We start from the raw sequence: 6,092 nt of genomic DNA, 5'->3' as shown, positions 1-6,092 counted from the left end.
ACATACTAGTAGTACTAACTAGCACAACCACATGGCAGGCAGTCTCGAGTAGCCTTACTGCTGCCTCCTGTTTCTATAAGTAGAGGTAGTAGGCCTAGGCTAGGCAGTACACTACTAGCTAGGGCTAGACCACCACCAGGAGGGATGTATTTTTGTTTTATAATTTTGTTTTGCATCCTGATGAATTGGTTTAATTTGTTAGGATTTCAACTATCTATTCTGCAGAGAAAATTACCAAATAAATCTAAATATTGTTTTGAATGTTTACTGTACAGTATTTTAAAAATATTTTCTGCATCAAATGCAATAGGTTCAAATCAACATTTGCACAATTAACCATTTTATGCAGATATTTGACACAATTTTCTTCTTTTTTTTCAGGTATTAACATTGATTGAACAATAAGAGCAAGTGAAGTAGTGAGAAACACAAAATGTATCGTACAGTGGCAACATTCACAATTTATTGAAACATTTCTTACTATTAAAATGACACTTTGTAATGGATATGAGCGATCTTAGAAGACTATAGCTGCCGTAATTACTGCCACAATCAACACATTGATATTAGTAGACAAATTGACACAAAAAACAATACAGGAATTCAATAAGATATACTGTAACTGTATATAGGCCTATATATATTTTTTATTAACTCCTTTTGCACTGTAATATTTACAGTAACATTATGAAGTGTAAGTAAAATTGAAGAATTTATTCTGTGTACTGTTGTAGTAGTATTTTTTATTTATTGAATGTTATGTTTACAAAATAATATACTGTACAAATATTATTGCTTTATAAAAAAAATTATACAACATTTTACAAGCTGAACGGGAACATATTGGCCGAATGCAGCATCACAAATATTTTTCTTGCAATATCCAATCATATACAGAGTCTATCATCAGTTGTCTTTATGAAGTACAAATGTGACCTCTGTTCCAGTCTTCATCAGTTCAACGTCTTTAAATAAAAATGTTTAAATAATGATGTATAAATAAGTTAAATATTTCACAAAATCTAAAGTTTTTAATTTCGGCAAAGTACGAAAACCTGGAATTTGGTATTTATAAATAGGTCTAGATCATGCACATTTAGTGCAAAATGTGGGCTAGTGAAATTGCTTGCTTTGACAAATAAGTACACTAACTTTCTATGGTAAAACACATTACAACTAAGACTTAATAAAGAGAAAACAAATATTTGACTTACTACAGTACAGAGTTACATGGTAAAGAACAGTAGTTTGTGTTGTAAAATGGCTAAGCTGGCTTTTCCCCTCTGTCTACTTGTACAGTGCTGCTGGAGGAAGGTTCTCAACTTCAGGCTTGTAAGTTGTATTGTAACCATTTTTCCTGAAAAAATGTTTGTTTTATTTTTATCATAAAAACTAGTTAAACAAGATTCAACTGTAAATTATGTATATGGTACAGCAGGCTGGCTGTATTTTCGGATTGATGGCCTAGCCTAGGCCAGTCTATGAAGAGTACAATGTATAGGGCCTAGCTGGGCATTTTCTGCAGAGACCCGATTGTCCCAGCCCAGCTGCCTGCCTCCTCTTCTACTACTACTACTACTAGCCTAGGCCTATCATGTATTATTCTAGGCCTAGCCCTGAAAAAATCCCAGGCTAAGTTAATTAATTACCTTCCTGTTATTACAAACGTCTGTCTAGTTTGCGTTATATATATAATTATTATTTATTTAAAATAACCGTCTAGGCCTACTTACCGACAAATTAACAGCTTAGCTTTACATACGATCAGGGGAAACCCCCAGTCGCGTCGATGTTGTTGGGTGTTGTTGTACACAACGTGCATCATCCATGTTTGTTAGATCAGATCCCAGCTGTGTCGATGCTCATTAACATATCATGCATATTTATGAGTTAGCTCTATCGGCCTAAATTTTGAGCTGACAAGTTGGGAAAATTGATTAACTTATTTTGCTTTTTTCTTAGCGAAATTAATAATTTTTTTCGGATTTTTTTTCGGCGAAAGTGAACAACTTTATTATAGCTACAATATGGTCTATTCAAAATTTGATTTAATTGATCTTCATTTTTCATGTCTTGGGGGACAATACAACTTTAACAATGCTGTCATATTATTGATGTTGTGATTCTCTGTGTTTAGAGAAGGATGCTTTAGACCAGGTCCGCCTTATATTATTAGCCAATCAAAATCGTATAAATTTTGGAGAGAAAATATTATCCTCCTCTGAAGCCTAAAATTTGCATGTCCAGTATAAAAGTGGAATGTAATAGATATTAAGAGGAGAAGAGAGAATAAGATCAGAGTAGATAAACGGAAAGATGATAAAGAATATATTAAGGCTTGACTGGTAGTGGTAGAAAGATGTATTAATCGAATTACAAGGAATAAAAGTTCTAGTTGAGTTAAATATACTTTTTGTATGAGTTATCATTCAGTGACAGCAGTGTACGTCGAGTGGATATACGCCTGAGAAAGCTCGGAACCAACTAAAAGATAAATATTCACTACATGGTGGCAGCGGTGAAAATTTGTGTTTACATGATTTAAGTATCAAGAAGAAGAAGAAGAAGAAGAAGTGACAGTGCCTACTCTACGGGCCTGTTAAATCAGTAACCAAAAAGTTAAATGGTTACGAAGATCTGGATTCCTGACAGTTTTTATACCGTGCGTTGTTTGGATATTACAACGAAGAAGAAGTACTGTTGAGCTCAAGACTGCTGGATATTCATCGGAGATACTGTATATATTCACCGAGGTCTGAAAGAAGAAGACTGAAGTAACAGAAGGAAGCCCAGTAAATTTGGAGAAGATTTGCAAAGCTGACTTTGTAAACTAATTTTTATTTCGAAAGTAAATTTTTGTACGGAGCGAACTTGGAACGTTGTTTGTGACTTTGAAGTAAATTAATGTCTTAGATTGTATTGCATTTAAAAATTTATGTGGATTTCATATTTTTACATATCTGAATGGAATCAAGGTAATACAAATACTTTTATAACATATTTTGTATACATAAGTTTACATATTTCATTAGTAAAATTGTTATTAGCATGACAACTTTAAGATCGGGTAAAAATATAGATAAGACTATGTCAGACAAAGATACTAGGCCTAGGGAAGATATGGTTGACCAAGTCAATGAAATGTATGATAACATGGCTAGGGATATTGATTTGCCTGAAATACCCGGCGGTATGCCTAAAGATATGATGCTCAAATATTTTCGAATGAAGTTCGAGGCCGAGGCCGAAAACAAAAAGTTAGAATTACAATAACAACAAGACCAATTAAGATTAGAAGCAGATTGAGAACAAGAAAAAAAAAAGAAAAATTGAATCACAAGAAAGAGTGAAAATGATGGAATTAGAAAATAGGTCTAGCTACAGTAATGCTAGGAATATAGTAGATGAAATGAAGGTAAAGGTTCCTACTTTGAAGGAATCAGATGATATTGATATATATTTTAGAACATTTGAACACTTGGCAGAAGCCACAGGTTGGGATAAGAATACGTGGTCCGCTAGGTTAGCACCTGAACTGTCTGGTAAAGCTAGGACAGCATATGCATCCTTAACCGTAAAAGAATGTGTAGATTATGATACCTTAAAGAAGGCAATCTTAGAAAAGTATGATGTGTCCGCAGAGACCTACAGATTTAAATTTAGAAATTCAAAGAGAGTTAAAGATATGTCCATCAGGGAATGGCTGAATGAGCTCTCCCATTATTTAAAATGTTGGATGAAATGTGCTAATGTAAAAGAAGATGATGCTGCAGGCATTATTGAAATAATTATAATGGAACAGACACTTGATAAAATGCCTGAAGATCTGAGGCTTTATCTTAGAGATAAACAAGTAAATAAGAGCTATGATATGGCTATGATAGCCGATGATTATATAGCTAATAGAGGTGGACGTGGCTATTGGAATGCCGTAAATTCTGAAAAAAAGCCTACGTATTATAAGGGCCAAGAAAATAGTAAACCTAAGAATGGTACGACTCAGAATAACCCTGGAGCTAGGCAGCAAGGATACAATAGGTATCGCGGAAGGGGAGGCAAATTCCATAACTATGGTAGAAATTTCCAACAGAGAGAACCTTCAAATGAATGGATTAATGGCCTATGCTTTAATTGTAAGGAGAAGGGACATAAAATAGGGGATTGTCCTAAGATGGTAGCAAAAGGAAAGACTAGTGACACTAAGAAGGGCCCGAATGTGAAAGATGGCTTAAGATGTGAAGGAATAAAATCAGTGTAGAAAATAAAATGGAGAAGTGTACAATACCAGGAAAATTAGGACAGGATATAACTATGCTTAGAGACTCGGGATGTACCCAGTCAGCTGTTAAGGAAAGTCTAGTGCCTAACAAATGTTACTTGCCAGGAAAATGGGTTACGTTAAGAGGTATAGGAGGCGATATTACCGTCCCCTTAGCTGAGGTAGCTATAGAAAGTAAGATAGTGACAGGAAAAGTGATTGTAGCCGTAATCGAAGGATTACAGAGGGACATGTTATTGGGTCATGATTTGGACCAGAATTGTGGGGAAACTATGGCTAAAGAAATGTTCGTCCTAACTAGGGAGCAAGCCAGAATAGAAAATGATGGTAGAATACGAAATGATATTGTTAGGGAAAGATAGTAACTTTAAGCCGATAGAAGAGCCGCCTAAAGAAACTAATGTACAATTCTTGAAAACAGTAGTAAATGACAACAAAGTAAATAAAACTAAGTGTTTAGATGATATGAATGGAACAGAAATGAATAATTTGTTTGACGAAAATGAGGATAAAGCTAAAGATAAAACAGTCAAACATAAAACTTATGAACAACAGCACAAGCTGAACCTAACTAAACAAGAACTGATCAAATTGCAAACTAATGATGACTCACTCAAAGGAGTGTTTGACAGGGTAGTCCCTATAGAAGAAATAGGTCAGCATAGGGTATGTTTCTTTATGAGACAAGGTATATTGATGAGAAATTGGAGTAGTATTAAAGATAAGAATAACCAAGTGGAACAGATTGTATTACCCACTCAGTGTAGACAGGGTGTATTACACTTAGGTCATAATGTGCCATTTGCAGGTCACATGGGTGTTGAGAAAACTAAAAGTAGGGTCCTGAACCAATTCTATTGGCCAGGTATATTTAAAGATGTGGTAGTCTATTGTAAAGTCTGTAAGCAATGCCAAAAGGTAGATAAGGGTAAAAGTAAAAGGAAACATACTTTGATACCATTACCGATTATAAGTACACCGTTTAAACGTATAGCGATAGATATTGTTGGACCCTTATCTAGAACAAGCCGTAATAACAAATATATGCTTACTATAATTGACTATGCTACGAGATATCCGGATGCTATCCCGTTACCCAATGTTAGAGCTGAAACAGTAGCCAGGGCTCTAATAGAAGTCTTTACTAGAGTAGGATTACCCGAAGAGATTGTACATGATCAAGGAACTAATTTCATGTCTTCAATTATGCAATCTATATGTAGTATGTTGGGGATTAATCAATTATTGACTACAGTGTACCACCCCCAAAGCAATGGGCTTGTTGAAAGATTTCACGGTACATTGAAAAATATGCTAAGGACACTTACAGTTAAGCAAAGAAAAAATTGGGATAACTACATACCCCCTTTCTGTTTGCATACAGAGAAGTTCCTAGTAAAGCGACGGGCCATTCACCTTTTAAATTGCTTTATGGTAGAGAGGTGAGGGGACCCTTGAGTTTACTCAAAAGTAATTGGGTAGAAGATGAAGAAACATCTACTGATGTTATCAAATACATGTTAGACATAAGAGAAAAAATGGAGGAATTAATGAAAGATGCTAATGTAAACAAACTTGAACAACAAGAAATTATGTCCCACAATTATAACAAGAATGCTATTGATAGAGAATTTGTAGAAGGGGACAAAGTGTTGATATTCCTTCCAGTAGGAAATAGTAAGTTAGACAGTAAATGGCAAGGCCCCTTCACTGTTACAAAAAAGGTCAATGATGTAAATTATGAAATATACATAGGAGGTAGAAGAAAAGAAAAACAAATTCTACATGTTAATATGTTAAAGAGATGGTATGA

At 34.6% G+C, this 6,092-nt stretch overlaps 1 long non-coding RNA gene across 1 annotated transcript; it reads right to left on the bottom strand.

Annotated features, from left to right (window-relative positions):
- Nucleotides 1–436: 436 nt before the first annotated feature.
- Nucleotides 437–1,789, bottom strand: LOC140043711 (uncharacterized). Its single transcript, XR_011844362.1, has 3 exons — nucleotides 1,734–1,789; nucleotides 1,215–1,357; nucleotides 437–965 (listed from the first exon to the last, which is right to left on the bottom strand). It is a non-coding gene; the product is annotated as an uncharacterized lncRNA (long non-coding RNA).
- Nucleotides 1,790–6,092: the final 4,303 nt, after the last annotated feature.

The sequence above is a fragment of the Antedon mediterranea genome, chromosome 3, assembly GCF_964355755.1.
Source record: "Antedon mediterranea chromosome 3, ecAntMedi1.1, whole genome shotgun sequence".
In the NCBI taxonomy this organism is placed as follows: Eukaryota; Metazoa; Echinodermata; class Crinoidea; order Comatulida; family Antedonidae; genus Antedon; species Antedon mediterranea.
Note: the sequence above shows the minus strand (reverse complement) of the source record. Positions and strands in the feature narration are given on the sequence as shown.